General features: G+C 38.5%; 1 protein-coding gene across 2 annotated transcripts in view; it reads left to right on the top strand.

The window, feature by feature from the left end:
* Nucleotides 1-1,755: 1,755 nt before the first annotated feature.
* The window catches only part of rusc2 (RUN and SH3 domain containing 2), a 41,817-nt gene continuing 26,295 nt past the window's right edge, over nucleotides 1,756-17,277 (top strand). For both annotated transcript variants that reach the window (XM_068720757.1, XM_068720756.1), the window contains exon 1: nucleotides 1,756-1,855. The gene's annotated coding sequence lies outside the window, so the exon portion shown is untranslated. The remainder of the gene's footprint in view (nucleotides 1,856-17,277) is intronic.

Raw genomic sequence — 17,277 nt, 5'->3', positions numbered from 1 at the left:
CAACTACACACAGTAATCTATCAGAATAAGAGTTGAGGTTGAAAACCTGCTCTTTGGTAAATGCAGTAACATTAGATAACCAGCAGATGGAGCTCAACCTACACAAAGAACACAGCACAGGTCACATCACTGTTACTAGATTTAATATATTACCCTGTGATTAAAAAGAAGTCAATGATCCAATTGGAGGAATCTCTTAAACCGGCTTTTTTGTTCATTTATTTTTATGGTCCTAGCTGTTATAATAATCTTTAATAATATGTTGTACTGTTAACTCTATAACTTCACTGTTGCAGCAGTAATACAGTTTTTCCCACAGGGGAACATAAAGGTTTCACAAAAGGAGATTCTGTTAAACTGCTGACAGTCAGCAGGACTGAGAGGGAGCTGAGGTAAATCAAGATAAAGATATGATGAATTGAACATTATAAGATGCTGCTCTGGACAAAGGCTTTAGGTCTTGCTATGTTAAAGGAAAAACTGGTTGTAATCTTAATTAAAAATAGACATTTAAACCGTTATCTGTCTTTGTCAAGACGGTATTCTTTCTGGATTGTGTTTATCGCCCTCCTATCTGCTCAAGTTGGGATATGTGTCCTTAATTAATGCTTTGACAAGACATTTTCTGATCATTTAATTAAAATGTCAATAAAGCTTACTTTTGCTTTAACATGACAACACAGATAATTTCTGGAGATATACTATCCACCTCCTCAAAGATGGACCAGTGGAGACCTGTGTGATTTGCTCCACTGACAGTAAACATGTTATTTATTCCGTCCTCTGTCATTTCAATGAGGTCATTCCAGTTGTATCATTTCACATAAAGACCCTGGCACTCAGCCCATGCATCTCCGAATTGCACATAAAACAGCTACTCGCTCATAACTGAATAAAGTCTACAATTTTAGATTAACCTTGGTATTTATTGCTCTCATGTTGCTATAAATAAATAAAACAAATCTATTTATATGTGTAGACTTTGTGTTTGGATTTACACAGTATATGTTAAGCTGTTTACCTGTTTAGTTTATGCACTTTATTTGTTTTGTTTGTTTGCACTATATATTTGCACTGTAAATACATTGTACAAACACCTATATATTTATATATATATATATATATATATATATATACAGCAAATATATAAAATAATATAATATAAAATAAAATAAAATAATATAATATAAAATAATATAATATAATATAATATAATGTAAAATAATATAATACAATATTAAATAATATAAAATAATATAATATAACATAATATAATATAATATAATGTAAAATAATATAATATAATATAATGTAAAATAATATAATATAATATAAAATAATATAATATAATATAACACAATATAATATAATATAATAGAAAATAATATAATATAATATAATGTAAAATAATATAAAATAATATAATATAATAAATAAATATAAAGGTGTTTATATGGACGTAGCCTATATAACCTATATCTATGTATGAATGTGTTTGTATATGCTCATGTGTATATATTTACCTCATTGTTTATTATGTAAAGTGCTATGAAATGCTTTAGTTTCAAATAAGATCTGTCACCAAGATGATTTATTTTTATTTTTGTTTCAGTTAAAGCCAACCTGACCCGAGTTAAGAGGCCTAATAAAAGCCATCCGTCCCCCGTCCCAGGATTAGATAATCCAGTCTGGGACCAGAACTGTGACCTCAGGATGACGCGTCGCCGCTCCGGCCCAACCCATCCTGCGATGCACCGCCGCTGTCTGCAAGGACTAAGCACCAGCAGCCCGGTTCATCAACGGCGACGTATGCTTTGCACCCAAAACAGACCGACTGTCGACCCACTGCTGCAAGGTGAGCGTTTTAAATTTCAGATTCTAGTGGCGTTATTTTGGTCAAGAGGTGGATGAGGGGAAAAAAAGCTCCAATTGGGCAGCATGCGTCGGAGGCTGAAAAAAAAAAAAAGCCCGTTAACACCGAATCGGTGTTAACGGGAAAGACACCGCCTTATTACACTCTCCTAATTGACATGTCGTCTTTAAACAGAATGTCGTTAAACGTCTTAAAGAACAGAAGATGTTAGTTTGGTTGGTGGCGTTATATGTTGTTGTTTTTTTATCGCAGTGGCACAAAGGCGGCGTATCGAAGGATGATAACCGTTTAACACATCAACGGTGTTTCATCGCTTTGTACGCGGGGTTAAAGGCCCTCGAGGCTGGATAAAAATACACAGTTAGTCAGTCTTTAATTCGTTGGTGGTAAACTGAACTGGTTCATCGCTGTCACATTAGCGGCCTGCGCCCCAATGTTATCACCGTTATTGACCCGATATCACTGGAAACAACGGCAGGGACAACGGCAACGGCCACCGTTAAGTTTGACCGAGTGAGGAGGTGTGACTTCCGCTTACGGTTAGCAAAATAAAAGCTCTCGGTGTCGTTGGGAAATCACAGTGGAGGGTTTGGAAAAAGACAACAATATAAATACAAAATATATATATATATATATATGAACTAGTAAATTAAGTGTAAAAAGAAGAATAACATGATACATGCAGTTAAAATACGACTGATACAATGTAAAAAAGAGGGTTGTTTTATGTAGAAAATAGAGAGCAACACAAAGAGTGAGGTGCCAATAAACAAAGGCATTCAAAAACAATTTAAATTAGGATAAAGTCATTAAAAGGGAGGTCTACAACATCAATAGAAGGCTATTGCATATTTATTATTTATAAAAAAAAAACATACAATAGCCTTTTTTAAGATATGTTCTTACTCATTATTTAAATCTCTGCTTGGTATCGATTTATAGCCATATATTCACTCCAGATATGACTATTTTGTTGTTATTGTTGTCGGTGATACAAGCCTTTTTTTTTTTCTCCAGTCCACACGGCTTTTATTCTGAAGGCAGACTGGCTGTTTTTCCTGCTGTATTCTGAATGATATATGCAGGATGGTGTTGTGGGGTGAATTTCATGCAATATGACACAAACAGCAATAATATCATCGTGTCAGTTTTGCTACTTAGATGCATTTATATGAAATAAAGTAAATCATCATAGTCATCATGTGCTTTTATGCAGTGGTGATTCTTCAGTGACATATTTTGTATATAGTGATGTGTTTATAGGGACTTGGTTGTTTCCTGATATTTATATTGTATCTTTCACATAATTATTAGATGACTGCAGCAGTTGTTTATTTCTGTATTGATTAGTTTGTTTAGTATTTGACATTCGACAATAAGAATCCACACAGGTGAACAACATGTAGGTTAATTTAGGAGGTGGTCGTCCTAACTGACTCTGTGCTCTTAGATAGATAGATGATCTCAGGAGGACAGACATCAATGCTTGGTTATCCTTCTCTATTTTTTTTTCTACCTTGTTTGTTTGAGGGCCCAATATTTCCCCAAATCAACACCGCTTGTGAGAGTAAAAAGTTACACTGGGATTTAAATCGATAACTTCATGGTAATGATGTTATTACCTCAGTTTCCTTCTTAAGCAATACACAGATCTGATTGTTTGGATTGTTCTTGGATCGCTAACACCTCTGTTACTTAATCCTAAAGGTCAGAAAGTAAATGTCAGAGTCCAGATACCGACTGCTAGTCCTCAAACCTGAAGCCATTTCTGCTAAATACACATTGGTGTCTCTACTTTGACCAGTCTGATGGTCAGTGACAGAAATAAAGACACTTTTTATTCTGTCATGTCTCCCTTTAAGTCTAAAGTGAACTGTTTGACCTCCTGTGCACTGAAAATACGAGTCAATTAATCGTTTACTCGATTGACAGAAAAGAAAAGAAATACAATTTTCATAATCGATTAATAGTTTTGGTTATTTTTTAAAGCAAAAACTAGCTGGCGAACATGTGATTCCAGCTTCCTGTGAGGATGTGCTGCTTTTTTTAAATATAGATTAAAATGTAATATCTTTGAGTTTTGACTTGTTGGTCAAACAAAACAAACTAATTTAATTTTTTTTGACATTCTGTGCTGAAGGATTGTAATCATTTGATAACTTAATGATGATTTGTTGGATCTGTTTGTACAAAATAATCCAAAGGCATTTCCCAGAGCTCAAGTTGTCTTCTTCAAATGACTTGTTCAAAACCCAGTGTAGAAAATCATCACACCTGAGATTGGAACCAGTGAATGCAGGGCTCAACAGGAAGGGTTGCCAGGTTGCAATTCGCGATCACTTTGAGAAATTGGCCACCAATTCTTGTCCTTTGGTTGCCATCAGTGGCGACTACTTTTTAACATATAAAACATATGGACAGCAAACAGCAAAAGGTGCACCCCGAAATACATACATTTAAAATATTGCTGTTCCAGTCAGAACAGTAACAAGACAATGCTGCAAAATATAATGTTACTAAAACTGGCAATCATAGGTTTTAGTTTCGGCAACTGAAGGCTGATGCTTGCAACCACTTTTAAAAGCTAGAGTCGAGCCGTGGAATATGCATTTAAATAGTGAATGTCATTCACAGCAGCATTATCCAAGCACAGCTTGAACCACCTCCATGTTTTCACTCTTCTATGTCCTCTAATGAGATCAGAGCTGGATCCGTCTGCGTCACCAGCCAGGGTGAGAAAGGGACCTGTGGGTGTCCAGCTTTATCGTCGTGACATTACAAGTTTAAAGCCTCGACGCCTGCCGGCGTGCACATGTTTTTAAAACCACAGCTGATTCGGCGTGTCAGGCGGCGTTGTGCCTGTCGTCAGCGCTCAGCTGCTCTTCCCCATCTTGGAATGCGTCTCTCTGAACGTGTTATGTAACGGAGGCTGGATGTGCATAGTTTCTCTCTGCGTGTTTACATGCGTGTGTTTGATATGTACGAGTATATCTGTGATCTGTAAAAACAGCGTACGACAGATATCATGCAGTTCCTATTGTCTGTTATCTAGTTTCCCTGAATAGACCGCTTCAACACTCTTTTGTTATCAGTGGAAAGCAGCGTCGCCTGAATGCTTTGCTTGGCTTGTTTTGAAGGTTGTCCAATGTTTGAAGGATTATATTTCGTTATTATTTTTGAGAACTTTTCAAGCCGGGCCAACATCCCCAAAGCCTTCTTTTTGTCTAAACTCTATTATTGAGGCACTTCAAACGAAACCACAAGGAAAAAAACAAGTGTGCTACACAACTTGTGCTTGTGTAACTCAGAGCTTGGACCATTTAATTCCCACTGATGTAATTAATGCTGTAACTCTCTGCAGCCATGACATGATTTAGGAAAGAGTCTTCCTAAATTGTGTCCACCAAATAATATTTATTTGTAGGTTAAAATATTTATAGATGGGGGGGAAAGGCACATTTATTTTAATGGAAGTTTACGACAATTGCTGTCATATGGTTTGAATGAAATCCATTGTGTTTCAAAGTGAGTCTGTGACCACAGTGTTGCTGGTTCAACTCCTTTTATAAATAGCTTTGAGTTTCCCTTAAGCAAGGCATTTATCCTCCACCAGCTCATGTGTTTAAACAAAACTCCTCTCTGTTGTAAATGTCTCTTTACAGAAACTCGTGTTGACTGTGAAAAACATAAATCATGAACAGACTTAAAATAAAACGGTCTTTTGTTTGACAGTGCAGTGGAATCAAAAGAGTGGTTTTAAAACCTGCAAGTTAGACAGTCTTTGCAGACTCTTGAACCTTGTGTCAACCAACTAAAGAAACCACTGGTATTAGTCATACTGCAGTGTGACTTCTCAGCCAGCTGAGCCCATGTGAACCCTCTGCAGGCCTGTGATGGTTTGGCCTGGACATGAACCACCTTGTGACGTTGATACAGTTCTGTCACGGGTTTGTGAAAATATTGTCGAGGTTTTTAGGAGTTCCTCAGGGAGCCGTTCAGGGTCCTTTTCTGTTTCCAATCAGAGGAAAGTTCTTTTTGATTACTCTGGTGTGGGCAGCAGTGTAAAAGTAATTAAGTACATTTTGTCAAGTGCTGTATTAAGTACAATTTTGTATGCACTTTCCATTTATGTTATTTCATACTTCTTCTTCATATAAACACAATAAATCAGCCAAGCTGATATATTGGTCCAGCTGTAGTTTACACCTATCCGTATTAAGATTGTGTTTTTATGTTATGTGGTTATGTAAAAATCACTATTGGATTTTTTTAGACTTCCAAATATCAATATCTGTATCAGCCTCAAAAATCCAGTATCACTTGGACTATAATTAAAGCATTAAAATTATGCTTACTAATGCATACTGTAGTCCAACTCTGCACAACAAGTACTTTTACTTGTGGGTAAACTTCTGTTGATTTCTTTTTAGTTGTAGTTGTAATAGAGTACTCTACCACTGGCCGTGGGAGTCAAAGTGAAAGGACATTAGACATTCAGCTTGATGAAAACATCACCACTGTACTACTACGTTTAATATTTAAATGCTATTTTTGCTGTCATGGGAGTATTTTTACTTTGTGGTATCTTGAATATTTCTTCCTCTGCTGGCTTTGTGATTCTGAGTCACAGTGCATGACCATAATGTATGTGTCTGAAAGTAAATTATGCGCATGGTGGATGTAACAGCTGCCATTTTTGGGACTTTTGAGTCACACACACACAGACACACACACACACACACACACACACACACACACACACACACACACACACACAGTTCTTGCCCTCTGGCTTGTTGTGTTAGTTCTGTTTCTTTTATGGCTCTCTGCCTGCAATGCCTCACTGATTTAAAGGCACCCAAAGTGAGCTGTGTGTGTGTGTGTGTGTGTGTGTGTGTGTGTGTGTGTGTGTGTGTGTGTGTGTGTGTGTGTGTGTGTGTGTTATTGCTGCAGCACATGAATGTTGCCCAGGACTGCTCTGTATTTCGGCCTCATTTGTCTGACTGTGAACGAGCACTGAGAGCTGCCGGGACACCAACGATACACTGTGGACGTTCTCACTGTGCTGGTGGCTGGAATTGAACAACAGTCTGGTGATTACATCATGACTGGTAGATTAGCTGCTGAATCAGGGTTGAAATATGGGGGGAGAGTTAGAGGGAACAACTTTTGCCAGCAAGTACAACAAATGCGCTAAAGTTCAGAACAAATTTCAATATTGCGATTATAGTTAAGTGGCATAGAAATTAGAATCCATCAAGCCTCAAGTTGCACTGGATGCATCACTGGTTCCTCATTATTTGGCTCCACAGACTGTGCTTCTCTGCTGCCTTTGCAGTTCCACAGTTACTGGCAGAAACATTCAGCTTGATGGAGAGATTAGTGCTCTGCTTAGAAAGGAGTACAGGCAAGACTCACCCAGTCATACATTCAAACTTATTGATTATTGCAGCTTTTATTTGTTTAATAAAAACGTTAAAGATGTCCTCTAGTGTGATGATGATTTCCAATATTTTCAGACATTTTGTAGCTTCAATGACTCACCTTTTGATTGGAGGAATAGTCAACAGTTTATGAAAATCACTATTAATTGCAGCCCTGATGGCACTTTATTAGGTACGCTGGTCCCAGCGCCTTTCTACTGTGCGTGTTGGCCAAACAGATTGGATCCACCATTAATGTTACTAGTTAGACCTGTGTGTGTGTTAAACAAGTCAAAATCCCAAATGATGATATTTATTATTGAAGGTTTGTGATTGTTGTTGTTGCACGTACAGTATACAGAGTTTTGTACGTTCAAAAACACATGCAAACGGAAAGGTGTTGCCAGTGGGAGAAAAAAGTGCTGCTGAAAACAAATACATGAAAAGCAAACACGCTGCAAATACCAAAAGGTTGCAAAGTCAAAACATGGTGAAAGAATGCTGCATATCCAGTCAACACAACAGAAGTCCTCTAGATCCCCGGGGGGAAACAGGAAGTGGAACTGCTTTTATTTTCAACCCCAGAGAAGGAAAACAAAGTTGTTGTTTTTAAAAAAGCAAGCAGCACGTTTCCATTGTCGTATTTGTTTGATTTTTGTATGTTTTTGATTTTGCATGGGTTCTGAAGCTGCTGCACGTTTCTCCAAATAGAAATGTTTTGGGCTGTTGCAGCGCATTTGACTTTGTCGACCGTCGTAGTTTTGGCTCATGTAACCGTGAACCACAGTTAAAAACGTTGAACATAAGTTTAATCATTTACCTATCGATATCATATTGTTTCCCATATCCCCCACTATTTTATATTCGTAAAATTATAAACAATTTCACTTAAAATGAACTAATTATAGCTGACAAACTTCACAGCCCAGCAAAAGCTATACTGTACACGTGGTACAGAGTCAAGACAAGCTGATGTACAATGAAAAAGGGTGGTGTGTTCAGGCGTGACAACACAAAAGGAAAATAGATTCACCATATGGCAAATACATCACAAATAAGACTCATTTTAAGTTGGACATCTAGAATGCCCGCCTGAAATCATTTTGTGGGTCAAACCAAGCCTGTGACCAGAAGGTTGTGTGGTCAACACTCTCCTCAGCTTCCTGTGTAAACAGTCAAATCAGCTGTTATTGAGCAAGGCATTCAGCCTCCTTATTGCTCTTATTGTGGTTCCATTGCGATGCCTCTCTCTGTTGGAAGTAGACATGAGGTGGTACTGAGTTGTCAGCTCTAGCGGGGTATTTCCAGATACCAGTTAAGAAGTGTGCCGGTTACCACCCACACTAAAAAGTGCTGTGGGCTTGTGAGGCGATCTGGCTGTAACCATCTGCAGTCCATCTTGGTTGAGACATATTTGTGTGTGCAGCAGCATGGGAGGGGAGAGATGGAAGGAGGGAGGAAGGAGGGAGGAAGATGAACAGAGAGGCAGAAGTGGGCTAAGGAGAGACGAGTAACACTGCAGTGCACACAGTGGATGGAAGACAGGCAGAGAGAGAGAGAGAGAGAGAGAGAGAGAGAGAGAGTAGAGGAGCAGGGATTTAGTGAAGCTGAAGAGGGGGATGGGAGAGATGCATGATGGATCGAAAGAGGCCTGTAAAGAGAAGGAGAGGTGCTTGGAAATGGACCAGAGAAAGAGGAGAAGAGTGAGAGTCAGCAGAGAGAGAGAGAGAGAGAGAGAGAGAGAGAGAGAGAGAGGGAGAGAGGGATGCATTAAGGCTGGAAGAAGAGAACTGCAGCTTTAGAAACAAGATATTTGCCTCATGATGTTTTGTATTAACGCAGCCAGTAGTATTTGTGTAAAAGTAAACCTAGATGTGCAGCAGTGTCATGGTATACTAATTAATCCCTACGTTTAACCCATCTAGAGCTCCAAATATCAACTATTCTAATTGTAGATTAATCTTTTGGTCAGTTTCTCAGTTAATCAATACAGTCTTTTGGTCTAGAAAATGTCAGAAAATTATGAAAAATTATCGATCAGTGTTTCCCAAAGCCCAAGGTGATTTTTTCATCAAAATAGTTTTATTAATTAATTGAATCGTTGCAGTTTTAGACCCATCATAATGATTCAGATAAAACCAAAAACTAGCTTGCTTTTAATACTAGAACACTGGAGAAAAGGTCTCCTTTTTTTTACAGTCAAATAGAGCTGCAATGATTAGTCAATTAATTGATTAGCCAATCGACAGGAAGTGACACTTTGTTAATTTAAGGAGGGAAAATGATGAGAGAAACCAGAACACTCAATTGTTTGATTGTTAAAATGACATTTGGTTTACAGAAAACACACATCCGTACCATGTAGACCATAATTAAGAATCTGCTACTCACTACTACAGAATAAAAAAAGCTTCTTGTATATGCATGTCTTGAAAAATGAAGCTTATCTGCTCGGGCTGTACTGAATTTTTTGAGTTTCATGCATAACGTTAAGTCAAAAACCTCAATAGAAGCTTTGAATGTAAAAAAAAAAAGACATTCAGCTGACAACAGCTACTGCCTGCCACATTCTGTGACCGGATGTCAGCTAACACTAATACCTGTTAGTGGTGGCAGCGTGCCGGTCCGCTGTTACGCAAGCGTCTGTAAGCTCTTCAAGTTGAAGCAGAGGAGCTGTTGAGGAGGAGAAAACCTGTCATTAAGCCTGAGAGGAAGCCGGGCTCAGAGCCATGTGTTCATCTTTAGCTCGCTGAGAACACACAGGTAGTTCAAGGGATCCACTTTGTGTGTTCACCGTTCACTTCCCCTCCCTTTGCACTGGAAGCAAAAAAAGCATCGGTATCACGAACCGCCAACGCATAACCCCAGAACCTCATGATGTGAAATGCACCAAAGAGGTCAGTGGAGGAGAGCGATCGATGGTGTAATTCCACTAATGACTCTACATCAGTGTGGTCGGTTACTGATGTTGATAGAGCACTTTTAAAGAAACCATTTTAATAAACTGATCCCTCTCCAGCTTCAGCGATGATGACTTGTCGCTGGCCCAGACTTTTGACCTGTGAAGGGATCCCAAAAGGATCAATAAGGCTTCATGTTTCACCGTACCAACGAGTAGCTGAACAATCGGATCACACCAGCGTATCCAGAGCCGCCTGTGGTGCGTCTAGGCTTTTAGTTGAACGCAGAATAATAAAGAAGTATAGAGATGCTAAATCTCTTTTGGGGCATGCTAGCAGCTAGCTTTAAGGGAACGTTGGTCTGTTTGTAGTTTAGTCCAGAGCGATGTGATGGATTGCCATGACATTTGGTTCAGACCTTCACGGTCCCCAGACAATTTTTCATAACGACTCCGGTGATCCGTTGACTTTCCTCTACCTCTAAATGTTTTGTCAAATGGTTGTGACAAGAGTACCTAATATGCACGTTAGCATCCGCACGCTGTCGTTCAGCTCACTGCACAGCTGAGCCTAAATATAGCTGAAACTGACACATCCGACTACGTTTAGCTGAGCCCGAAAAAGCTGGCAAACGTTTGACAAACGTGGCTGCTGTTGCTGGTGGGAAATCTCCACCCTGAACACGGTGTGCCGTGACATTGGGTCATTTCCTGGTTGTTTTCTACTTTTTCCCTACACTTTATCCATCTAGATTATTTTGACACGCTGTGTTTTCCATGTTAGTTTAGAAAATATCTGGTTTACAAATTTCCATTTGTTGAGCTCACATCACTGTGAGACAAGAGAAGGAAACCTTCAAGGTTGTTCAGTTTCACCGTCCCTCCTCCTTTTTTAGCTCCCCTACTCTTTTTGTCAGGCTTCAGTTGACACTGCTGTGAGATGCCGAATGTGTGCAACAAACAAAAGCTCTTTTCATTCGGTTAGCGGCTCTACACACACTAACACACACACACACACACACACACACACACACACACACACACACATATACACACACACAGACACACACTGAGCCTGTTACTCAACAACCAGACAGCTACAGACGGTACCACTGTTGCAGGAGACAGAGCACAGACTCTCTGAACGGAGCATACATGAAAAATTAGTTCAGTGACGGTGCCGTTTGTTCACAATCATCATCACAGACATCTGGCTGTGTGTTGCTATTGATTACCCATCCTGCTGATGATGATGATGATGAGCATCAAATGCAGGATGGTTATCATCATCATCAAATGCAGGATGGGTAATCAAAAGCAACATGCAGCCAGATGTCTGTGATCTTTGGCTGGTGTTGTTCAGGTAGTTTAGGCTGGAGGATATCTCATAATAATCAAAGAAACATATTTTATAAGTATAAACCTGCCATACCAATTCTTCCAGCGTCAGATTGATCCGAAGAAAACTAAAATAGCAAATAAGAAAACCAGAGAATAAATTACACCTCCACCAACGGCTGTTATAGTCCCCAAATTTCCTTTTTTTTTTTTTTTTTTTTTAAACCAGAGTTGTACCAACACCAGTATCAGAAATGTTATGGATTACGCGAGTTAATCGGTGGAGAGTGTAATGTTAGCCTGAGCTAGCAAAATGTCAGCTAATTTGACTCAAATTTATACTGGAAACATCTGTCAAACTAGACAGATGTTTCCAGTGGCATTCATTCTCTGTATGTATTTGTTCATGTTTTACAAAAGGGTTTAACCAGAGCTAGGCTATACAACAATTCTAGCAATCACATCACATCCATACAGCTGTATTATGAATGTTATACTTTTGTTTTTAATGCATTGGTATCGGATCAGTACTTTGTATCGGCTGATACACAAGTTCAGGTGTTTTAATTGGTATTGGGAAGGAGAAAAACTAGACATCTCCATTAAATTAAACTTTTTGTTGTTGTTGTGGTTGTGTTTAGGTTACAGTAACGGTTTCAACAGCATTTAAATGACTATATTCCAATGTGAATGCGGTCCTGACTAGATACATTTACAAACAAGAAAACTGACTTTTTTCAGTCACATTTTAGATTAGTTTTTTTTTTCAATCTAGATGCCAAAAAGCTTCTTTTTTTTCACTCTTTTTTTTACTCTCACAAGACAGAAAGTGGGGATGCAAGGATGCTTTTAGTTTATTTATCAAAACAGACATAAAATAGAGGGGTAGTACTATGTAATTTTGTCAAATATTGGTATAATTTGATAAATTATTATGAACATTTTAAGTTTGAAATGTTTGTGCATGAAGTTTGGATTATTAACGTGGGAATGGTGGGAATTTGAATGTGACTTATGATGGTAGAAATCTCAGGACAAACACATTTGTTTAGTCAACAACATTATCGACCATGTACAGATACGTTGTCATCATTTTCTGCTACTGCTTCTACACACTGATGTTGTCTTCTTCCCCGTTGTCTTCTACAAAAAGTCACACGATTGCATTCACTAAACACCCGTCCCACCACATCCATCATGGTTAATTGCCGTCTCCCCGGCTGTGTCGTCTGTCTCGGCCCGGCTAGGGAGTGCCTCCTCTCGGATCCCCTCCTCCCTCCCGGGCTCAGACTTATTCCTGGAAGTTCAGCCCTAATGATACAAGAGGGAGGATGTCCTTTGTTACAGCTTTGGTTTCCTTTTCCCTCCTCAGCGTGTGTGTTAGTTTCATAAATAGGTCAATTTCCCACCCTGCTTTCCAAAAGGATGACATCCGATAATGTGGGATTTCCAAAGAACCCTTTAAGGATGTGTTAGTGGAGAGAACTCAAAGCTAATTGGCTCTTACGAGAACCCTCGATGAATCCCTAGTTATCAGAGTATTGACATGGAAAGAAAACCCTGGTGGCTTTTCTCTCTTTTCTCCTCATGTTTTTCAACATGTTGCTGATTCTATCTGAGTAATTATGCTTTACTGTCTGGAATATTATAACTTCCCACGTTGAATCACTTGTCGTTCGTCCCATTTTGTTCTTGTGAATGTTAGGGATGCTCTTAAAGCGGCAATCTTTTTGCGGAAACCAGCAGGATTCAAACCGCACTGACTTTGAGAATAATTTCCTTGTTTTCGGACTCATTCCTGCAGCACTTGTTAATCAGCCAGCAAAAATAATGAAAATCGAAGAAAGTATAAAAGTTAGTGTCATTTTTACGTGACACGATTTAAAAAGAGCATGTTCAGGTTAATTGTGAATGCTGTATTGTACCTGGTCAGGTGAGGACAACAGAAACTCTATCTGGATTCTCTTTGTGCGTTAACCGATGTTGCTCATGGGGGAGCAAACCTGAAACATGTCGACACCATTGGTTTTAACAAGCATTTACAAGTTGCATCAAATCCAGAAATAGTATCAAAAAACAAGCTAGCAAGTGTCAAAGCTAAGTCTAAAAGCATTTATGTGTCTGTTTTTCCTTGGTTACCATGAGTACTTCATTGTGTTTATCACACATTCATCATTTCCCCCTCCCTGGATTGTTTTTGTGGTTGTTTTTTTCTCTCATGTCGTTTCTCCCACCGCATGCCTCCCCCTGATTGGCTCAGGGTTTTCTGATGTTGCGTGGGAAATGAAATTTGATTGGCCCGGCTCTGCTCCTTTGTTCTCGTTAACCCGTTATCCGATCTGATCCGCTGTAATCTTGTAATAACACAGATCTCAGAGCTGTTATTGTTTGCTTAAAGGGGAGAAGGATATTTTTGACCTGTACTATGTGAAATGCTCTCTGCTGAGGAGCTGAACAATATCATCTTTAAACTTCTTCTTTCTTTGACTTTTATCGTTCATGCAGGGACATGTGGTGCTGAGTCCAAGTTGTATTTGTGTCTTTGTCCTATGGTCAGATAATTTACATAAATCCCAGCTAGTTTATTTGCATGTTTTAGCATGAAAAAGCCCCTGGATATAAAGCTGTGTATGGACGGTTCCTCTGGCTGTGGTGTTCAAAACAAGGGCGCATAATGGCCGAGTCTGTTCAATGGTCCCATTCACAAGTTTCTCTGTTTCACTTTCTGTGTGTGTACTTGAATACTTGAACAGCATCTCTGCAAAGGACTGCATTGAGTCCGAGCACCACCACAGCATGCTATACAGCCTGAGTATGAATGTATGACATCATGCATGGGGATAGTGTTTCCCGTAGGAAAGTGACACATTCTGAGGTCATTTTTTTTTGCTACTTTCAGGAATGCCAAACCATAATACAGCATCAATACGCGATAGGGTGAACAAGGACGATCATAAAAGCTATTAAATCTGATCAGGGTCATCTTTGTATATTTAAATGAGAAGTGGAGGGCGTAATGTAATTACCTTTATTAGCACGGGGATCTGTCAGAGGTCTCAACTCCTATCTGAAAATGTTCTTCCTAAACACTTTGCCCAAAATATAACAGCAGTTTCACTGACATTGCTTTTGGAATTAAAGTATGTGGACAATTGTAGTCCAACCCAGTTGAGGCATTTGTATTCTTCTTACTGTACTGAGCTGCAAAGATGAATCAATTAGTTGTCAACTATTAAATTAATTGCCAACTATTTTGATAATTGATTAATCAGTTTGAGTCATTTTTTAAGAAAAACAAAAGTAAAAATTGTCTGATTCCAGCTTCTTAAATGTGAATATTTTCTGGTTTATTTACTCCTCTATGACAGCAAACTGAATATACTCATATATTTATATATATATATATATATATATATATATATATATATATATATATTATATGGGTGGAAAACAGATCACATAGTATTGTGGTTATAGTCGGTAGCGTGTTCTGCTGACCAGGAAAGTCTTTGGAGAGTCTGACGGTTTTGAGCTCTTCAGAAAACCATGGAAGATTAGATGGGACTGTTGTTTTGTACTAAGACAGAATGGAAGCAGCATCTTTCTCTGTGTGTGTGTGTGTGTGTGTGTGTGTGTGTGTGTGTGTGTGTGTGCGCTCATGTGGTCTGATTTAGTATGTCTTGCTTACAAAGGTCTTTACCGAAAAAAAACAAACAGAGAAGGCACACAAACACGTCGGTCGTACCGTGTTATCATAATCTCATATGAGTCATTTACTGACATTTCATTCTCTACAAGGATATCCAAAAGAACGGTTAATAAAAAAAGACATAAAACCAAAGACTGAGACACAAAAGAAAGCTCAGACAGTTTTGTGAGCCTATATTCATCTCTTGTCTAAACTCACATTACACAACCAAGCTTTAATGACCCTGCAGCTAATCTCTTAAACCAGTTTTAGTCTCCCTTGTCTGGGATTCACTACACTCTTGAACTCTCGAACTATTAACATAATCTTATTAATGTCACTTTCCACTGGCAGGAACTCACCAGACTTCAGATATATTAAATAGATGGGGGGTTTTCTCGATTAAAGGGAATACATGTCTGAAAATATTACTGCTGCTAGCTTTGGCTGTTCATTGCAGTCCAGTGCTTTTGTGTTATGTAACAAGTAGGATCTTTGACTTCCTCCATGGTGTCAGGTTACTAAAGCAGTACTAGTAGAACACCAGGCCTTTTCTGGCCGTTACTACATAATCAATACAAAATGCACTCATCTGTAGTAACCCCACAGAGTAATTAATGGAAATATTTAACCTTATTTGTGCAGCACTTTTCAAAACAAAGTTGCAAAGTGCTGTTCTTTCAAGAATTATAACAATGTGATGAGTAAAATCAGGCAATTAAGAGTACAACAAATTAAATATAGTACAACAATATGAGGTAAGACAAACAAAACAGTTAGGAAATATTATTGGGTGCAATGCTGTATTACCTCAGTTTAAACGTTAATGTAGGGATGCTACAAAATGTCATTTATTTGAATGCTGTCTTCAAATTTATTGTTCTGTCTGACAGGTGTATAGCACTGTGTTATATTGCACAGTGTATTGTTTTATTGGGCTTATTGTTAATAAATAAAGTTGCCCACTGACCGTATAATCAATACTTTGTATCACATCCATATCACACAACCTCTACCAATTACACCAAGGCAAACAATACATTGATATAACTGTAACTTATAAAGTACGGTAACGTAACTTTAAGCAGCAAATAACCCCACTAACTTTTAAGGGTTTTAGAACGTTAGCTAGCTATGCCAATGTTGTTAGCAAACTAACGCTAACATTAGTTAAAATGATTACATTAAGCTTTTTTGCATTTTTTTGTTGTCATGCTAACGTTATTGTTAGTTTGCTAACAACATTAGCATAGCTAGATAACGTTAGCGCAACTATACAAAACGTCTGCAGTTTACGAATAAGCTTTCATATTTTCAGAAAGTTTAGTTTGCTCACGACATTAGCGTAGCTAGCTAATGTTAGCAAACTCATAAGGTTAGTACAAGTTATTTGCCACTTAACGTTACGTTACCTAACTTTATTAGTTAAATTACAGTTATCAAAATGTTCAGGTTGTATTGTTGTCCTTGGTGTTGTTGTTGGTCGTCCTGTGGCTTATTAAAACTATCTTGACCGTCTCTTGCTTGCACAATATCAGACATCACTTCCTTCTCCAAGCTCGGGACTGGAATAGGGTCCGACAGAGGAGGTGGGCCCCAGCGTGGAGCTCTGCAGCTAGACCCTTCTGAAAAAATCTGCATTATGAATATGAACTTAAATAAGCAGCTATGATGAGGTGCTTTACGAACAAAGCAGGTGACTCCCAGCTTTTATTAGAAGCTATGTCATGTTGTACCAAATAATGGTCGGCTTGCTTCAATGATTTATCAAGCCAAAAAAAAAAAAAAGTTTGTCAAAGTTCATACCTTTTATACGGTGCAGCAGGAGGTCATTGTTCAGAGCTATGAGATAAAAAGGTTGAGCTTGCGTCCTGTGTAGGTGAAGCTGAAGCCTCCCTGACAGCAAATACCATTCCACCCCTCTGTTTAAAAAGGTCATTTGGCAAGAGTGGCATCTCAGTTATTACTCCGCTCTAAACTAGTCCCACCGGCTAACATTTAGACCTGTAGTCTGCAGCCTCAGCTGGCCTTTTCTTTTCTCTTTTAACAGTATAAA

The sequence above is a fragment of the Cebidichthys violaceus genome, unplaced genomic scaffold (assembly GCF_023349555.1).
Source record: "Cebidichthys violaceus isolate CVI_PGR_0920_01 unplaced genomic scaffold, fCebVio1.0.p SCAF_26, whole genome shotgun sequence".
Classification (NCBI taxonomy): Eukaryota; Metazoa; Chordata; class Actinopteri; order Perciformes; family Stichaeidae; genus Cebidichthys; species Cebidichthys violaceus.
The sequence above is the reverse complement of the archived record's forward strand: the minus strand, read 5'-3'. Positions and strand labels throughout refer to the sequence as shown.